Source organism: Rhinatrema bivittatum, chromosome 12 (assembly GCF_901001135.1).
Source record: "Rhinatrema bivittatum chromosome 12, aRhiBiv1.1, whole genome shotgun sequence".
Lineage (NCBI taxonomy): Eukaryota > Metazoa > Chordata > Amphibia > Gymnophiona > Rhinatrematidae > Rhinatrema > Rhinatrema bivittatum.
This window is the reverse complement of record NC_042626.1, coordinates 1,485,222-1,503,110: the sequence shown is the minus strand read 5'-3', so window position 1 is coordinate 1,503,110 and position 17,889 is coordinate 1,485,222. Positions and strand designations below refer to the sequence as shown.

General features: G+C 53.1%; 1 long non-coding RNA gene across 1 annotated transcript in view; it reads right to left on the bottom strand.

Moving 5' to 3' along the window:
* Nucleotides 1-17,603, bottom strand: part of LOC115073833 — a 51,923-nt gene extending 34,320 nt beyond the window's left edge. Inside the window, exon 1 of the long non-coding RNA XR_003852134.1 lies at nt 17,532-17,603. This is a non-coding gene — a long non-coding RNA (uncharacterized LOC115073833). The remainder of the gene's footprint in view (nt 1-17,531) is intronic.
* Nucleotides 17,604-17,889: the final 286 nt, after the last annotated feature.

Here is a 17,889-nt window from a genome sequence, read left to right as displayed (position 1 = left end):
TGCACACGCACAGGTGGGCCGCATGCGAGCAATGCGGGTTTAAGCAGTCAGGAAGTAGGCGCGTACATACCTGCTCACAAACCAATAAGTAAGGAATTCCCATAGTCAAGAACCCTTCCAGGTAGATTTAGAAGTGTTGCACACGCACAGGTGGGCCGCATGCGAGCAATGCGAGTTTAAGCAGTCAGGAAGTAGGCGCGTACATACCTGCTCACAAACCAATATGTAAGGAATTCCCATAGTCAAGAACCCTTCCAGGTAGATTTAGAAGTGTTGCACACGCACAGGTGGGCCGCATGCGAGCAATGCGGGTTTAAGCAGTCAGGAAGTAGGCGCGTACATACCTGCTCACAAACCAATAGGTAAGGAATTCCCATAGTCAAGAACCCTTCCAGGTAGATTTAGAAGTGTTGCACACGCACAGGTGGGCCGCATGCGAGCAATGCGGGTTTAAGCAGTCAGGAAGTAGGCGCGTACATACCTGCTCACAAACGAATAGGTAAGGAATTCCCATAGTCAAGAACCCTTCCAGGTAGATTTAGAAGTGTTGCACACGCACAGGTGGGCCGCATGCGAGCAATGCGGGTTTAAGCAGTCAGGAAGTAGGCGAGTACATACCTGCTCACACGTCAAGAATAAGGTGGCAGGAGAGGCAAAGCCCTGACTCTGCAAAGCTGAGCGTGGCAACCTGCGCCAGTGGTCCTGAGGAGGAGTAAATCTGAAGATTTTAGGCAGGAGGGACCCTGAACACTGGGGGAGGGAGAATCTGAAACTCCATATAGTTCCCGCTATAAGAGGAGCACTTTCAACTCAGGGTGGGGTTTTTTTTTGGGGGGGGGGGATAATGTTACATTGGTCTGCCTAGGGTGCAAGGGTCTGTAAACCCTTGTGACACTGCCCCCTCCCCCCAAAACCCACCCTGGGTTGAAAGTGCCGCTCAAGCCCCACAAATAGGCGCGGTAGGCCGTACTTTAAATGATACAAATGCACGCACAATATAAAATTAAGCATATTCCTGCCCAATACGCATCTCTCTGGGCGCCATTTTAAAATTTACGAGTCAATAAAAAAGTTTAAACCACAATCCTAAACTCTTGTTTAATTAAAATATATCTTAATTTATGCAAAAGTCGTTATCTATATCATAACTGGAACAACATTTCTATATGAGAAGCGCCAAGTTAAATTACAGTCTAAGTGGAAGCTCAAATTTCAGACAGATTCTAAAATGGCATAAAGACACTGTCTGACGGGGGTCCCGGGCATGTGTCTGGGGGGGGGAGATGGACACTGTCTGACGGGGGTCCCGGGCATGTGTCAGGGGGGGAAGATGGACACTGTCTGACGGGGGTCCCGGGCATGTGTCTGGGGGGGAAGATGGACACTGTCTGACGGGGGTCCCGGGCATGTGTCTGGGGGGGGGAGATGGACACTGTCTGACGGGAGTCCCGGGCATGTGTCTGGGGGGGGAGATGGACACTGTCTGACGGGGGTCCCGGGCATGTGTCTGGGGGGGGAGATGGACACTGTCTGTCGGGAGTCCCGGGCATGTCTCTGAGGGGAGATGGACACTGTCTGTCGGGGGTCCCGGGCATGTGTCTGGGGGAGAGATGGACACTGCCTGACGGGGGTCCCGGGCATGTGTCTGGGGGAGAGATGGACACTGCCTGACGGGGGTCCCGGGCATGTGTCTGGGGGGGAGATGGACACTGTCTGTCAGGATTCCCGGGCATGTGTCTGGGGGGGAGATGGACACTGTCTGTCAGGAGTCCCGGGCATGTGTCTGGGGGGGAGATGGACACTGTCTGTCAGGAGTCCCGGGCATGTGTCTGGGGGGGGGAGATGGACACTGTCTGACGGGAGTCCCGGGCATGTGTCTGGGGGGGGGAGATGGACACTGTCTGTCGGGAGTCCCGGGCATGTCTCTGAGGGGAGATGGACACTGTCTGTCGGGGGTCCCGGGCATGTGTCTGGGGGAGAGATGGACACTGCCTGACGGGGGTCCCGGGCATGTGTCTGGGGGAGAGATGGACACTGCCTGACGGGGGTCCCGGGCATGTGTCTGGGGGGGAGATGGACACTGTCTGACGGGGGTCCCGGGCATGTGTCTGGGGGAGAGATGGACACTGTCTGATGGGGGTCCCGGGCATGTGTCTGGGGGAGAGATGGACACTGCCTGACGGGGGTCCCGGGCATGTGTCTGGGGGAGAGATGGACACTGTCTGATGGGGGTCCCGGGCATGTGTCTGGGGGGGAGATGGACACTGTCTGACAGGGGTCCCGGGCATGTGTCTGGGGGGGGAGATGGACACTGTCTGTCAGGAGTCCCGGGCATGTCTCTGAGGGGAGATGGACACTGTCTGTCGGGGGTCCCGGGCATGTGTCTGGGGGGGAGATGGACACTGTCTGACGGGGGTCCCGGGCATGTGTCTGGGGGGAAGATGGACACTGTCTGTCGGGGGTCCCGGGCATGTGTCTGGGGGAGAGATGGACACTGTCTGACGGGGGTCCCGGGCATGTGTCTGGGGGGGAGATGGACACTGTCTGTCGGGGGTCCCGGGCATGTGTCTGGGGGAGAGATGGACACTGTCTGACGGGGGTCCCGGGCATGTGTCTGGGGGAGAGATGGACACTGTCTGATGGGGGTCCCGGGCATGTGTCTGGGGGAGAGATGGACACTGTCTGATGGGGGTCCCGGGCATGTGTCTGGGGGGGGAGATGGACACTGTCTGTCAGGAGTCCCGGGCATGTCTCTGAGGGGAGATGGACACTGTCTGTCGGGGGTCCCGGGCATGTGTCTGGGGGAGAGATGGACACTGTCTGACGGGGGTCCCGGGCATGTGTCTGGGGGGAAGATGGACACTGTCTGTCGGGGGTCCCGGGCATGTGTCTGGGGGAGAGATGGACACTGTCTGACGGGGGTCCCGGGCATGTGTCTGGGGGGAAGATGGACACTGTCTGTCGGGGGTCCCGGGCATGTGTCTGGGGGAGAGATGGACACTGTCTGACGGGGGTCCCGGGCATGTGTCTGGGGGGGAGATGGACACTGTCTGTCGGGAGTCCCGGGCATGTGTCTGGGGGGAGATGGACACTGTCTGTCGGGAGTCCCGGGCATGTGTCTGGGGGGGAGATGGACACTGTCTGTCGGGAGTCCCGGGCATGTGTCTGGGGGGGAGATGGACACTGTCTGTCGGGAGTCCCGGGCATGTGTCTGGGGGGAGATGGACACTGTCTGTCGGGAGTCCCGGGCATGTGTCTGGGGGGAGATGGACACTGTCTGTCGGGAGTCCCGGGCATGTGTCTGGGGGGGAGATGGACACTGTCTGTCGGGAGTCCCGGGCATGTGTCTGGGGGGAGATGGACACTGTCTGTCGGGAGTCCCGGGCATGTGTCTGGGGGGGAGATGGACACTGTCTGTCGGGAGTCCCGGCATGTGTCTGGGGGGGGGATGGACACTGTCTGTCGGGAGTCCCGGGCATGTGTCTGGTGGGGGAGATGGACACTGTCTGTCGGGAGTCCCGGGCATGTGTCTGGGGGGGGAGATGGACACTGTCTGACGGGGGTCCCGGGCATGTGTCTGGGGGAGAGATGGACACTGTCTGACGGGAGTCCCGGGCATGTGTCTGGGGGGAGATAGACACTGTCTGTCGGGAGTCCCGGGCATGTGTCTTGGGGGGGAGATGGACACTGTCTGTCAGGAGTCCCGGGCATGTGTCTGGGGGGGGGAGATGGACACTGTCTGTCAGGAGTCCCGGGCATGTGTCTGGGGGGGAGATGGACACTGTCTGTCAGGAGTCCCGGGCATGTGTCTGGGGGGGAGATGGACACTGTCTGTCAGGAGTCCCGGGCATGTGTCTGGGGGGGGGAGATGGACACTGTCTGACGGGAGTCCCGGGCATGTGTCTGGGGGGGGGAGATGGACACTGTCTGTCAGGAGTCCCGGGCATGTGTCTGGGGGGGGAGATGGACACTGTCTGTCGGGAGTCCCGGGCATGTGTCTGGGGGGGGGAGATGGACACTGTCTGTCAGGAGTCCCGGGCATGTGTCTGGGGGGGGAGATGGACACTGTCTGTCAGGAGTCCCGGGCATGTGTCTGGGGGGGAGATGGACACTGTCTGACGGGAGTCCCGGGCATGTGTCTGGGGGGAGATGGACACTGTCTGTCGGGGGTCCCGGGCATGTGTCTGTCGGGGGTCCCGGGCATGTGTCTGGGGGGAGATGGACACTGTCTGTCGGGAGTCCCGGGCATGTGTCTGGGGGGGAGATGGACACTGTCTGTCAGGAGTCCCGGGCATGTGTCTGGGGGGGAGATGAACACTGCCTGTCGGGAGTCCCGGGCATGTGTCTGGGGGGGGAGATGGACACTGTCTGTCAGGAGTCCCAGGCATGTGTCTGGGGAGGAGATGGACACTGTCTGTCAGGAGTCCCGGGCATGTGTCTGGGGGGGAGATGGACACTGTCTGTCAGGAGTCCCGGGCATGTGTCTGGGGGGGGAGATGGACACTGTCTGTCGGGAGTCCCGGGCATGTGTCTGGGGGGGGAGATGGACACTGTCTGTCAGGAGTCCCGGGCATGTGTCTGGGGGGGAGATGGACACTGTCTGTCAGGAGTCCCGGGCATGTGTCTGGGGGGGGAGATGGACACTGTCTGTCAGGAGTCCCGAGCATGTGTCTGGGGGGGGAGATGGACACTGTCTGTTAGGATTCCCGGGCATGTGTCTGGGGGGGGAGATGGACACTGTCTGTTAGGATTCCCGGGCATGTGTCTGGGGGGGGAGATGGACACTGTCTGTCGGGAGTCCCGGGCATGTGTCTGGGGGGGGAGATGGACACTGTCTGTCAGGAGTCCCGGAAATGTGTCTGGTGGAGGAGATGGACACTGTATGTCGGGAGTCCCGGGCATGTGTCTGGGGGGGGGAGATGGACACTGTCTGTCAGGATTCCCGGGCATGTGTCTGGGGGGGGAGATGGACACTGTCTGTCGGGAGTCCCGGGCATGTCTCTGGGGGGGAGATGGACACTGTCTGTCGGGAGTCCCGGGCATGTGTCTGGGGGGGGAGATGGACACTGTCTGTCGGGAGTCCCGGGCATGTGTCTGGGGGGGGAGATGGACACTGTCTGTCAGGAGTCCCGGGCATGTGTCTGGGGGGGGAGATGGACACTGTCTGTCGGGAGTCCCGGGCATGTGTCTGGGGGGGGAGATGGACACTGTCTGTCGGGAGACCCGGGCATGTGTCTGGGGGGGAGATGGACACTGTCTGTCGGGAGTCCCGGGCATGTGTCTGGGGGGGGGAGATGGACACTGTCTGTCGGGAGTCCCGGGCATGTGTCTGGGGGGGGGAGATGACACTGTCATGTAGGAGTCCGGGATGGTCTGGGGGGGGGAGATGGACACTGTCTGGTCGGGAGTCCCGGGCATGTGTCTGGGGGGGAGATGGACACTGTCTGTCAGGAGGTCCCGGGCATGTGTCTGGGGGGGAGAATGGACACTGTCTGTCAGGAGTCCCGGGCCATGTGTCTGGGGGGGAGATGGACACTGTCTGTCAGGGAGTCCCGGGCATGTGTCTGGGGGGGGGAGATGGACACTGTCTGTCAGGAGTCCCGGGCATGTGTCTGGGGGGAGATGGACACTGTCTGTCAGGAGTCCCGGGCATGTGTCTGGGGGGGGAGGTGGGGACACTGTCTGTCGGGAGTCCCGGGCATGTGTCTGGGGGGGAGATGGACACTGTCTGTCAGGAGTCCCGGGCATGTGTCTGGGGGGGAGATGGACACTGTCTGTCAGGAGTCCCGGGCATGTGTCTGGGGGGGAGATGGACACTGTCTGTCGGGTGTCCCGGGCATGTGTCTGGGGGGGAGATGGACACTGTCTGTCGGGAGTCCCGGGCATGTGTCTGGGGGGGAGATGGACACTGTCTGTCGGGTGTCCCGGGCATGTGTCTGGGGGGGGAGATGGACACTGTCTGTCAGGAGTCCCGGGCATGTGTCTGGGGGGGAGATGGACACTGTCTGTCAGGATTCCCGGGCATGTGTCTGGGGGGGAGATGGACACTGTCTGTCGGGAGTCCCGGGCATGTGACTGGGGGGGAGATGGACACTGTCTGTCGGGAGTCCCGGGCATGTGTCTGGGGGGGGGAGATGGACACTGTCTGTCGGGAGTCCCGGGCATGTGTCTGGGGGGGGAGATGGACACTGTCTGTCGGGAGTCCCGGGCATGTGTCTGGGGGGGAGATGGACACTGTCTGTCAGGAGTCCCAGGCATGTGTCTGGGGGGGAGATGGACACTGTCTGTCAGGAGTCCCGGGCATGTGTCTGGGGGGGAGATGGACACTGTCTGTCAGGAGTCCCGGGCATGTGTCTGGGGGGGAGATGGACACTGTCTGTCAGGAGTCCCGGCATGTGTCTGGGGGGGAGATGGACACTGTCTGTCAGGAGTCCCAGGGCATGTGTCTGGGGGGGAGATGGACACTGTCTGTCAGGAGTCCCGGGCATGTGTCTGGGGGGAGATGGACACTGTCTGTCAGGAGTCCCAGGGCATGTGTCTGGGGGGGAGATGGACACTGTCTGTCGGGAGTCCCGGGCATGTGTGTGGGGGGGAGATGGACACTGTCTGTCGGGAGTCCCGGGCATGTCTCTGGTGGAGAATTTTATGAAATATATGTAGATTCTATTTTTTTAGAAATTGAAGAAGGCAGAATTGGCAGACACCCAGCATTTAATTCTCTGTAAGCAATCAGGAATCTCTTACTTGTATAGTGCGTGAAGTGGCATAAACAAGGGGGTATCATGGGATTTTATAAAATGGGACCTGTTCATATGGCAGCCAGTGTGCGCCCCGGAAGTTAAATTGTGCCTTTCTGAGTGATGCTGAGTTCCCCGGCCAGGAAATTTATTTCTCTGAAAAAAGTAGCTGAGCATTTAGGACAACGTCTCGCAAACGTGGATGATTAACTGTGACATAGGCAGCACTAGGATCGAGGAACACGGCAATAACTGCTTTATTTATTTATTTTATTTATTTATTTAAAAACTTTTATATACCGGTATTAGTATGCATACATCATACCGGTTTACAATGTAACTTTAAAGGTAGAAATTACAATGAACAGGGAGGGCGAACAAGGAGGAGTATACAAAGAGCAGGAGGTGGAGGAATTAAAGCAATAAATAAAAACTGCAACGGACTATTTACAGGAATATACAAGGCGTAGGCAAGATACTTGCAGAAGTCGGTGTACTTAATCAGGGTAGGCTTGTCGGAAGAGCCATGTTTTAAGTTTTTTTCTGAACTTGGCGTAACATGGCTCTAGCCTGAGAGTGGTAGGGAGGGTGTTCCATTGTTTAGGGCCTGCAATGGATAGTGCACGGTCCCTAGTAGAGGAGAGGTGGGCTTTTTTCAAAGGGGGAATGGAGAGGGTGCCTTTGTTGACAGTGCGAGTGGGTCGTTCAGTGCGTATAGGACGAAAGGGTTCATCCAACCAATTGGAATTGTGCGAGTGGATGGACTTGTGCACTATGGTTAGAATTTTGAAGAGAATTCGGGATGCGATGGGGAGCCAGTGGAGTTCTTTGAGTATTGGGGTAATGTGATCAGCTTTCCTTGAGTTGGTGATGACCCTGGCGATGGCATTCTGGAGCATTTGTAAGGGCTTGGTGGTGGAGGAGGGTAGGCCAAGGAAGAGGGCATTACAGTAGTCCAGCTTTGAGGAAAGGGTGGCTTGGACGACGGTGCGGAAGTCATGATAGTGGAGGAGGGGTCTGAGTTTCTTCAGGATGTGAAGCTTGAAGAAACCTTCTTTGAGGATGGAGTTGATCTGTTTTTTGAGATTGAGTTGTTGATCTATGATAACCCCAAGGTCTCTTACTGTGGGTTGGGGTGTTATGACGTTGAAAGCTGGATCGTTGGAGATCGGTGGTTTGGGAGGGAGGTGAGGAGAGATAAGGAGCAGCTCTGTTTTGGAGGAGTTTAGAGCGAGGTGGATGTTGGTGAGGAAGTCATTGATGTTGGCAAGACATGTGTTCCAGAAGGCAAGGGCATCTGAGAGAGAGTTGTGAATGGGAATGACGATTTGAACGTCATCTGCATAGAGGTAGAATTTGAGGCCGAGGTCTGTGAGGAGCTGACATAGAGGTGTGAGATAAATGTTGAAAAGGGTGGAGGAGAGGGAGGAGCCTTGTGGGACACCTTGAGACAAGGGATAGAGTGTGGAGTTGGCGTTTCCTATCTTGACGGAGAACTTTCTGTTAGATAAGTAGGATTTAAACCATAGTAGGGCTAGGCCTGAGATGCCTATTTCGGATAGCCGGTTGATGAGGAGGTTATGGTTGATGGTATCAAAGGCAGCTGAGATGTCGAGTAGGGCGAGGAGGGTAACAGTTGCCTCGGTCCATGCCTATGAGTAAGTGGTCCGTGAGGGAGAGCAGGAGGGTTTCTGTATTGAGGTATTTACGGAAGCCGTATTGGGCTGGATGCAGAATGTTGTTGCTTTCTAGATATTCTGTAAGTTGGATGTTTACAATCTTTTCCATAATTTTGGATAGGAAGGGCAGGTTAGAGATAGGGCGGAAGTTAGCGGGGTCTTTAGAGTCTAGTGTTGGTTTTTTTAGGAGGGGCTTGACAATAGCTTGTTTAAGAGCATCTGGGACAGAGCCTGAAGAGAGGGAGGAGTTTATGATGTCTGCGATGGGTTTGGATATAGTGTTCGGGATGGAGAGGAGGGATTTTGTGGGAATGGTGTCTGAAGGGTGGGAAGCTGGTTTAAGTTTTCTGAGAATAGATTCCACTTCTTTAGCGGAAGTCAGGTCAAGGGTTTGGAGGGTGGGTGAAGTGGGGGAAGGTTGGAGGGAGGGGGAAGGGGAGGTGGATGGAGAAGGGTGTTGAAATCTGCGGAGGATGTTGGTGATTTTTGTGAGGAAATACTGGGCGATTTCTTCGCTCTTAGTGGAGGCATCATTCTCAGGGATAGTGGGCTGAGAGGATTTGGTGAGGTTGGCAACATAATTGAAAAGGGCTTTCGGGTTGTACATGTATTGGTGGATCTTAGCTGAAAAGTAGTCTCTTTTTGTTTTGAGGGTGGTTATTCTATATTGGTGAAGGGTAGTTTTGAAACTTGAGGCGAGTTGGGGTGAGGGGGCTTTACGCCAGTTTCTCTCACGCTGCCTGAGGGTATTCTTTAGGGATCTTAGTTCAGTCGTGTACCAGGGTTGATGATTTTTTGTGGGTTGGGTAATGTTACGTCTGGAGATGGGGCATAGTTTGTCAGCAATTTCAAGAGTCATGCTGAGCCAGGATTTGATGGCAGTCTCTGGACTGGAGCAGTCAAGGCTAGTGGATGTGTTGGAAATGGCAAGAGCCAGTTCATCTCCAGAGCAGGGTTTCCTGAAGGTGAAGGTGGTGTTGTTTGAGGGAGTGGGGGTAGAAGGGAAGTTAAGGGGGAGGAGGGCTTTTATGAGGAAGTGGTCTGACCAAGGTACAGGGGAGCAGGTGGGGGGGTGGGATGGTAGGAAGCAGTGGTTGATGAATATAAGGTCAAGGGAGTGACCAGCTTGGTGCGTGGGGGAGGCAACAATTTGTCTAAGGCCTAGAGCTTGGAGTGCAGTAAGGAATGCCTCACAAGAAGGGGTAAGGGGGGTGGCATCGACATGGAGGTTGAAGTCTCCTAGTATGATGGAAGGGATTTCAATGTTTATGTTGGCAGATAAGAATTCAATTAAGGGGGAGGGGTCCCGTTCGATGGATCCAGGAGGGGCATAAATGAGACAGATTTGCAGTGAGGGGGCTTTGAAGAGGCCAATTTCTAGCTTGGAGGGTGATGTGGTGTGGGAGAGTTTGAGATTAAGGTGTTTCTTGAAGGCTAGGAGGATGCCACCTCCTCTTTTCTTGGGTCTTGGAATGGATAGGAATTCGTAGGATTGTGTAGGTAGCTGGTTCAGGAGGACAATGTCTGTTTCTTTGAGCCAGGTTTCCGTGATGGCACAGATGTCTGGCTTGGTGTCAGTGAGGAGGTCATTTAGGATGGGGGTTTTTTTGGAGAGTGATTGGGCGTTGAACAGAATGATGGAGAGGGTAGTGAGTCCAAGGAATTGGTTGAGGGGGGTGGTGAGGATAGGGAGGAGGGATTTGTAGGGGGGGGGTGGGACGGGGGGGATGGGAATGGGGGAGTCTGTTGTGGGGGAGGTGGATGCGGTTGATGTGTTGTGTGGTCATAGTGGGTGGGTAGGCAAAGGAGGAGGGAGGGAGAGGGGGTAGGTAAAAAGGAAACTGAGAGGATATAGGGTAGTACAAGGCGGGGATTAAGGTATCAAGGAGTTAAACTGAGAGAAGGGCACTGAGGAAAGGGCACAAAGCTGATTAGGTAGGGTAAGAGGTGTAAATAGTGTACCATGCAGGTTATACAATGCAGGTCAGACAATGCAGGTTCTACAGCTTAGATAACATGCACAAATAACAGAATAGAGCAATTTAAGGTGTTAGGGGGAGTAGTCCAGTGGCTGGGAGGCAGGCTCATGAGCACCTGTGAGAGGTGGGATAGGCACTTTGAGGAGGTGCCCACTCACTCGGAGGTCCTGGAGCTGGATGGGTCTTGGCTGAGAGGCTGGCAAGTGAGCGGCGATACTTCAGGGTCAAAAGGGACTGCTGGGTGAGAAGGAGGTCCGTGTAGTACTTTAGGGTCTTCCAGGGTCCTTCAGGGCAGTCCGAAGGGGCTGCCCGAAGGGGCGCTCAAAGGGGCAGGCCCCTTTGTCGCGCTCCTTCGGCGCGTGACATTATTTATTTCAACAGTAGAAAGTAAATAATCTGAGACCGATAGCAGCTCCTACCGTGCCCATCTCTAAAACCACTTCAATGTGGATTTAAAATGTTATTGACATGCAAGAATCCTGTTAGTTGTTGTAGCAGAGCTTTCTAACAGTTTTGCAATTTCAGGCAATTAGAAATCGGCCTATAACTAATACAAACATCTTCAGGAAGGAAAGCCTGCTTTAAATCTGGCTACACAATCCCCTTTTCCTTCCCTTAATCAGCAATGAAGACTATCACTTCTTGCTTTTAAAAATAATCTTTGCCTTGGTCATGAGAGAGTGTGATCTGCCTCTTCTGAGAGCCTATAGCAGGAGATTGATAGGTTCAGAGCACCCTCATGTCATGAATAGCAATTATAATGATATTTAGGTGTCGCACTGCAATATCTCCACCAGCTGTGACACTGCATATCCAGGTGTTACACCAGGGGACTGAACTCCTGGCCAGAAATCCCACCGCACAAACTGAAATCAGTGCATGACAAATGGTCAAGCAGAGGTCAAAGGGCTAGTTCTGGCCAGGCTCCGGCAGGGCTGCTCCTTTTCTGACAGCACTGACGATTATAATCAAGCAGTTGACTCCAATTACTCTTTGCTCTCATTACAGCCGCAGGGACAGCCAGAAAATTAGCAGCGGGTTTGGTTTTGCATATCTTAATGTGAAATGACAGGGAGTGACACAGGGCTGGTGACCCTGTCCATGTTTAGGTATGCGTGTGCCAAATTACTCCCAAGCAGGTCCTGACTGCAGGCCTTCTCCAACTCACCACCTATTCAAACCATGGCATTATTCTACCAATTAAGCAATCTTCTGCTGTGAATTCGTTTTATCTGAAGTTGCCTTTTTAATTTTGGGATGGAAAGAATATAAGATATTATGCAGGATGCGGCACAGTGGCCTCTAGTCATATTATAACGGGGCTTAGTGCAGCACCAGCACACTGTACGGTGCAGTGCAGCGGCCATGGCTGTAAAGTGGCTACGTGATTCTTCAGGAAGTGCCTTCCCCACTGTCCAGTCGCACCCCTAGTATCCCCCTCTCCTGCCTCCCTCCCATCCCATTCTGCCCCTACCTGGTCTCACTCTGCAGCATCCACGCATCCTGTCCTGTCACATCCCTGCTGTTCTCCTCTCCTGGCCTGCCCTGCCCTGCCCCTGCTGCTTCTGCTGCCCTGGGGATTTATTGTTGGAGCAGTAGGAAGGTAAGAGGACCTCTAGAACCTTCTTAGATGTCTTTACACTTGACTGAGTCAAATCCACTTTAGAAAATAGCATAACACAGAAAGTCTCCTACTCTCCAGTGCAGATTCAGTCCCTGGAGGTTTGACAATGGAACCTCATGCAGGCTTATCCTTTTGGACAGAACCTCAGCATCATGAAATCCTCCTCACCAGCCTCTCTGCTTTTCCTCTTATCTCTCCAGCACTTCTCAGCAGGTTAGAATTGGTCTCGGCATCGCCGGGGTGTTCCTCAGGATCTGCACCGTCTGCTCTACTATCACACTCGGGCTTTCCTATAAACTCTGCACAGATGACATCCTGGTAAAATCATCATGGCCTGCGACTGCTAGTTTTGTAATTTTATGCTTACATTCCATAAAAAGTTGGATAACACACAAGACTTGTTCTGAATCTAAAAAACCCCCAGAAATTCTAATCTTTGGCCACTGTCTACAATTTGAGGTACTTGAGTCTTCATATTTGTTTAAATGAATCAATTAAAATTGCTAATAAAGTCAGACCCCATATTCCCACTGTCACCCAAAACTGTTTTGTAAAGGTAAAACTTCTTAGACATCTCAAACCAATTCCTAAATACCTCTGACTTCCGAACTGTTGCAATTCCTTATACACAGGCTCCATCAAAGCCTGGGCTCACATCACCCCGGTTTTGTTCAGTTTGCACGGTGGCACGCTTCACTCCTTCATTATCACAGTTCCCCTTGGGGAAAGGTAACAGCCGGGGATCACATCACCCCGGTTTTGTTCAGTTTGCACGGTGGCACGCTTCACTCCTTCATTATCACAGTTCCCCTTGGGGAAACGTAACAGCCGGGGATCACATCACCCCGGTTTTGTTCAGTTTGCACGGTGGCACGCTTCACTCCTTCATTATCACAGTTCCCCTTGGGGAAAGGTAACAGCCGGGGATCACATCACCCCGGTTTTGTTCAGTTTGCACGGTGGCACGCTTCACTCCTTCATTATCACAGTTCCCCTTGGGGAAACGTAACAGCCGGGGATCACATCACCCCGGTTTTGTTCAGTTTGCACGGTGGCACGCTTCACTCCTTCATTATCACAGTTCCCCTTGGGGAAAGGTAACAGCCGGGGATCACATCACCCCAGTTTGTTCAGTTTGCACGGTGGCACGCTTCACTCCTTCATTATCACAGTTCCCCTTGGGGAAACGTAACAGCCGGGGATCACATCACCCCGGTTTTGTTCAGTTTGCACGGTGGCACGCTTCACTCCTTCATTATCACAGTTCCCCTTGGGGAAACGTAACAGCCGGGGATCACATCACCCCGGTTTTGTTCAGTTTGCACGGTGGCACGCTTCACTCCTTCATTATCACAGTTCCCCTTGGGGAAACGTAACAGCCGGGGATCACATCACCCCGGTTTTGTTCAGTTTGCACGGTGGCACGCTTCACTCCTTCATTATCACAGTTCCCCTTGGGGAAATGTAACAGCCTGGGCTCACATCACCCCGGTTTTGTTCAGTTTGCACGGTGGCACGCTTCACTCCTTCATTATCACAGTTCCCCTTGGGGAAACGTAACAGCCTGGGATCACATCACCCCAGTTTTGTTCAGTTTGCACGGTGGCACGCTTCACTCCTTCATTATCACAATTCCCCTTGGGGAAACGTAACAGCCGGGGATCACATCACCCCGGTTTTGTTCAGTTTGCACGGTGGCACGCTTCACTCCTTCATTATCACAATTCCCCTTGGGGAAACGTAACAGCCGGGGATCACATCACCCCGGTTTTGTTCAGTTTGCACGGTGGCACGCTTCACTCCTTCATTATCACAGTTCCCCTTGGGGAAACGTAACAGCCGGGGATCACATCACCCCGGTTTTGTTCAGTTTGCACGGTGGCACGCTTCACTCCTTCATTATCACAGTTCCCCTTGGGGAAACGTAACAGCCGGGGATCACATCACCCCGGTTTTGTTCAGTTTGCACGGTGGCACACTTCACTCCTTCATTATCACAGTTCCCCTTGGGGAAAAGTAACAGCCGGGGATCACATCACCCCGGTTTTGTTCAGTTTGCACGGTGGCACGCTTCACTCCTTCATTATCACAGTTCCCCTTGGGGAAACGTAACAGCCGGGGAACGCATCACCCCGGTTTTGTTCAGTTTGCACGGTGGCACGCTTCACTCCTTCATTATCACAGTTCCCCTTGGGGAAACATAACAGCCTGGGATCACATCACCCCGGTTTTGTTCAGTTTGCACGGTGGCACGCTTCACTCCTTCATTATCACAGTTCCCCTTGGGGAAACGTAACAGCCGGGGGTCACATCACCCCGGTTTTGTTCAGTTTGCACGGTGGCACGCTTCACTCCTTCATTATCACAATTCCCCTTGGGGAAATGTAACAGCCTGGGATCACATCACCCCGGTTTTGTTCAGTTTGCACGGTGGCACGCTTCACTCCTTCATTATCACAGGTCCCCTTGGGGAAACGTAACAGCCGGGGATCACATCACCCCGGTTTTGTTCAGTTTGCACGGTGGCACGCTTCACTCCTTCATTATCACAGTTCCCCTTGGGGAAACGTAACAGCCTGGGATCACATCACCCCGGTTTTGTTCAGTTTGCACGGTGGCACGCTTCACTCCTTCATTATCACAGTTCCCCTTGGGGAAACGTAACAGCCGGGGATCACATCACCCCTGTTTTGTTCAGTTTGCACGGTGGCACGCTTCACTCCTTCATTATCACAGTTCCCCTTGGGGAAACGTAACAGCCGGGGATCACATCACCCCGGTTTTGTTCAGTTTGCACGGTGGCACGCTTCACTCCTTCATTATCACAGTTCCCCTTGGGGAAACGTAACAGCCTGGGCTCACATCATCCCCGGTTTTGTTCAGTTTGCACGGTGGCACGCTTCACTCCTTCATTATCACAGTTCCCCTTGGGGAAACGTAACAGCCTGGGCTCACATCACCCCAGTTTTGTTCAGTTTGCACGGTGGCACGCTTCACTCCTTCATTATCACAGTTCCCCTTGGGGAAACGTAACAGCCGGGGATCACATCACCCCGGTTTTGTTCAGTTTGCACGGTGGCACGCTTCACTCCTTCATTATCACATGTCCCCTTGGGGAAACGTAACAGCCGGGGATCACATCACCCCGGTTTTGTTCAGTTTGCACGGTGGCACGCTTCACTCCTTCATTATCACAGTTCCCCTTGGGGAAACGTAACAGCCGGGGGTCACATCACCCCGGTTTTGTTCAGTTTGCACGGTGGCACGCTTCACTCCTTCATTATCACAATTCCCCTTGGGGAAATGTAACAGCCTGGGATCACATCACCCCGGTTTTGTTCAGTTTGCACGGTGGCACGCTTCACTCCTTCATTATCACAGGTCCCCTTGGGGAAACGTAACAGCCGGGGATCACATCACCCCGGTTTTGTTCAGTTTGCACGGTGGCACGCTTCACTCCTTCATTATCACAGTTCCCCTTGGGGAAACGTAACAGCCGGGGATCACATCACCCCGGTTTTGTTCAGTTTGCACGGTGGCACGCTTCACTCCTTCATTATCACAGTTCCCCTTGGGGAAACGTAACAGCCAGCCGTTCCGTCTGTCCGTCCGCCGGCATCCCTTCCTATAGAGCCAAGAAGAGGAAGAGCATGCTGTGTTTGCAGTCCATGCAGCTACGCAGGACTGACCTTTCTAAAGGCTTTAGGAAGCTCTGTTTACTGCCTCTTAACAAAGCCCTTCCATCTTTTCTCCAGCTTACCAGCACGATTTTGAGGATGGGCACTCCGTAATGCTCCATTATTAGGATCTCTCGTTATCATTTGCATTCTTTTATGCTTTTTGCTTTTATCTGTTTTAATTACCTTTCTCAAAGTTTGGTGGAAGTGGCTACAAACAATTTTAAATAAATAATTAGAGAAAGAGCAGCTTCAAGAGCTGGACCTCACCTATGGAACTCACTACCTGAAATCCTAAGGTTACAAAATGACACTAAACTATTCAAAAAGCAACTCAAAACGTGGCTATTTCAACAAACTTACAAAGAAGGCAATCAAATCACAGGATTCATGAATACCCCCGTCCCCACTGCCAAAATCAGAAGCAGGCACCCTCCGGATTCACTGATCCACATTGCCACGTCATGAAATGAACCGTTTTCAGCTAAAGTTCGAACAATTTCCTATTTTCACCTAAATGTCAGAGAAGTATATATTAAGAATGTATAACTCTAACTCAGAGTTACCATTACTACTCACAATGTTTCCTTCTTTCTACAAGTTACCATTAAAGTGATTCTGTTAATATATTATATCAATGTTCTGACCTTTAATGTCTGAAGTGAAGGCTTGTACCAAACTTCGGTATATAAAAACCATAAATAAATAAAGTAAAATGCTGAAATGCCCCTTGTGAGCACTTATAGTGCTACAATATATCACCACTGTAAAACCCTCATAGAGGAAAACCGTCTTTCTTATGGGGCTCTGAGGCGAGCGTGGTAGGCAGACAGGCACCACCCACAGAAAAGCAGAGCAAAATGAGATTTTAGGGAAAGATTTAGCGATGCCTAGGGCCCCCATCAGTGCTTCTTCCCTGCAGAGGTGGGTGAGGTCTCTCTGAATACCCGGGGAGAGGGGCCACAGCGTGAGACTGACAGAAAGGGTGATGGGTGCATGGAGCTTCCCTGCTTGTGAACCGTGAACTCCACCGCTGGCAGCGCAGGTTCTGGCAAACAGGGGAGGATATTCAGCACATCTGCAGATACATCCCCATGATGGCTTTACACCTATTTGCATAGATTTGCATAAAAAAGGAACTAAAGGTGTCATAAAGTGACATGTTTGCTCTTGATTTACATATTCTTTTTCATTTATATTTTTTCAGCAAATAATACAAGAAAACCAAACCTCTTGTAAAGAAAAAGCTGACAATCACAATGACAAAATAAGAACAACCCACAAATATTGTGAAGGAAATAATATATAAAGTTATACATCACCTCCAGCCCTCAATTAGGGAGGAGATGAATACCAAAAAGAAAAAAACAATACAACATTCTCTCGAATCGGATCCAACACTTCCCAAAGGGTCATTAAACCCCCAAACTAGTCTCATCCTTTGAAAAGGTGAAATAGACAGAATCTGGGTGAGAAACATCTACAGGCTCCAGTGATATTCAGAGGATTGCCTGCCATGCCCACACGTTTATCCACATTCAAAGGAGGCGATCCTGAGAGGAAAAGGCACGGAAAGGAGCAGGTGCAAAGGTCTGAGTCCTGCCCGTGCATACCCCTAGTGCAAAGAGTGCAGGTGACGAGCGCCGACTGCCTGCGCAAGAGGTCCGTGGCACGGGGCCAGGCAGGCGCTCCTGGGAGCTCCGACACTGCTCGCCCCTGCCAGTGCGGCCACATCAGGCCCGGGCCTGCCTAGGAGTGCAGGAAAGCAGGCCTGGCATCCTGATGACATCACTGCCTGAGGGATACATAAGGCCGGTCCTGCACTTGCTCCTCACCTCGGCAGTAGGTCCACTCCAATGGAGTAGCGGTTTGCCTCTGCGTGTTCCTGATCCTGGGTCCTGCGTAGCAGTCTGGTCTGAGTTCTTGTCTTCCTCATGGTCAGTCTTCAGCATCTTAGAACATAAGAACATAAGAATTGCCATACTGGGTCAGACTAAGGGTCCATCAAGCCCAGCATCCTGTTTCCAACAGTGGCCAAAACCAGACCACAAGAACCTGGCAAGTACCCAAACACTAAGAAGATCCCATGCTACTGATGCAATTAATAGCAGTGGCTATTCCCTAAGTAAACTTGTGCTCTTTCTGGGCTGTTTGTCTGGGCCGAAAGGACTGAAACCTACCTCTTCTTCCTGC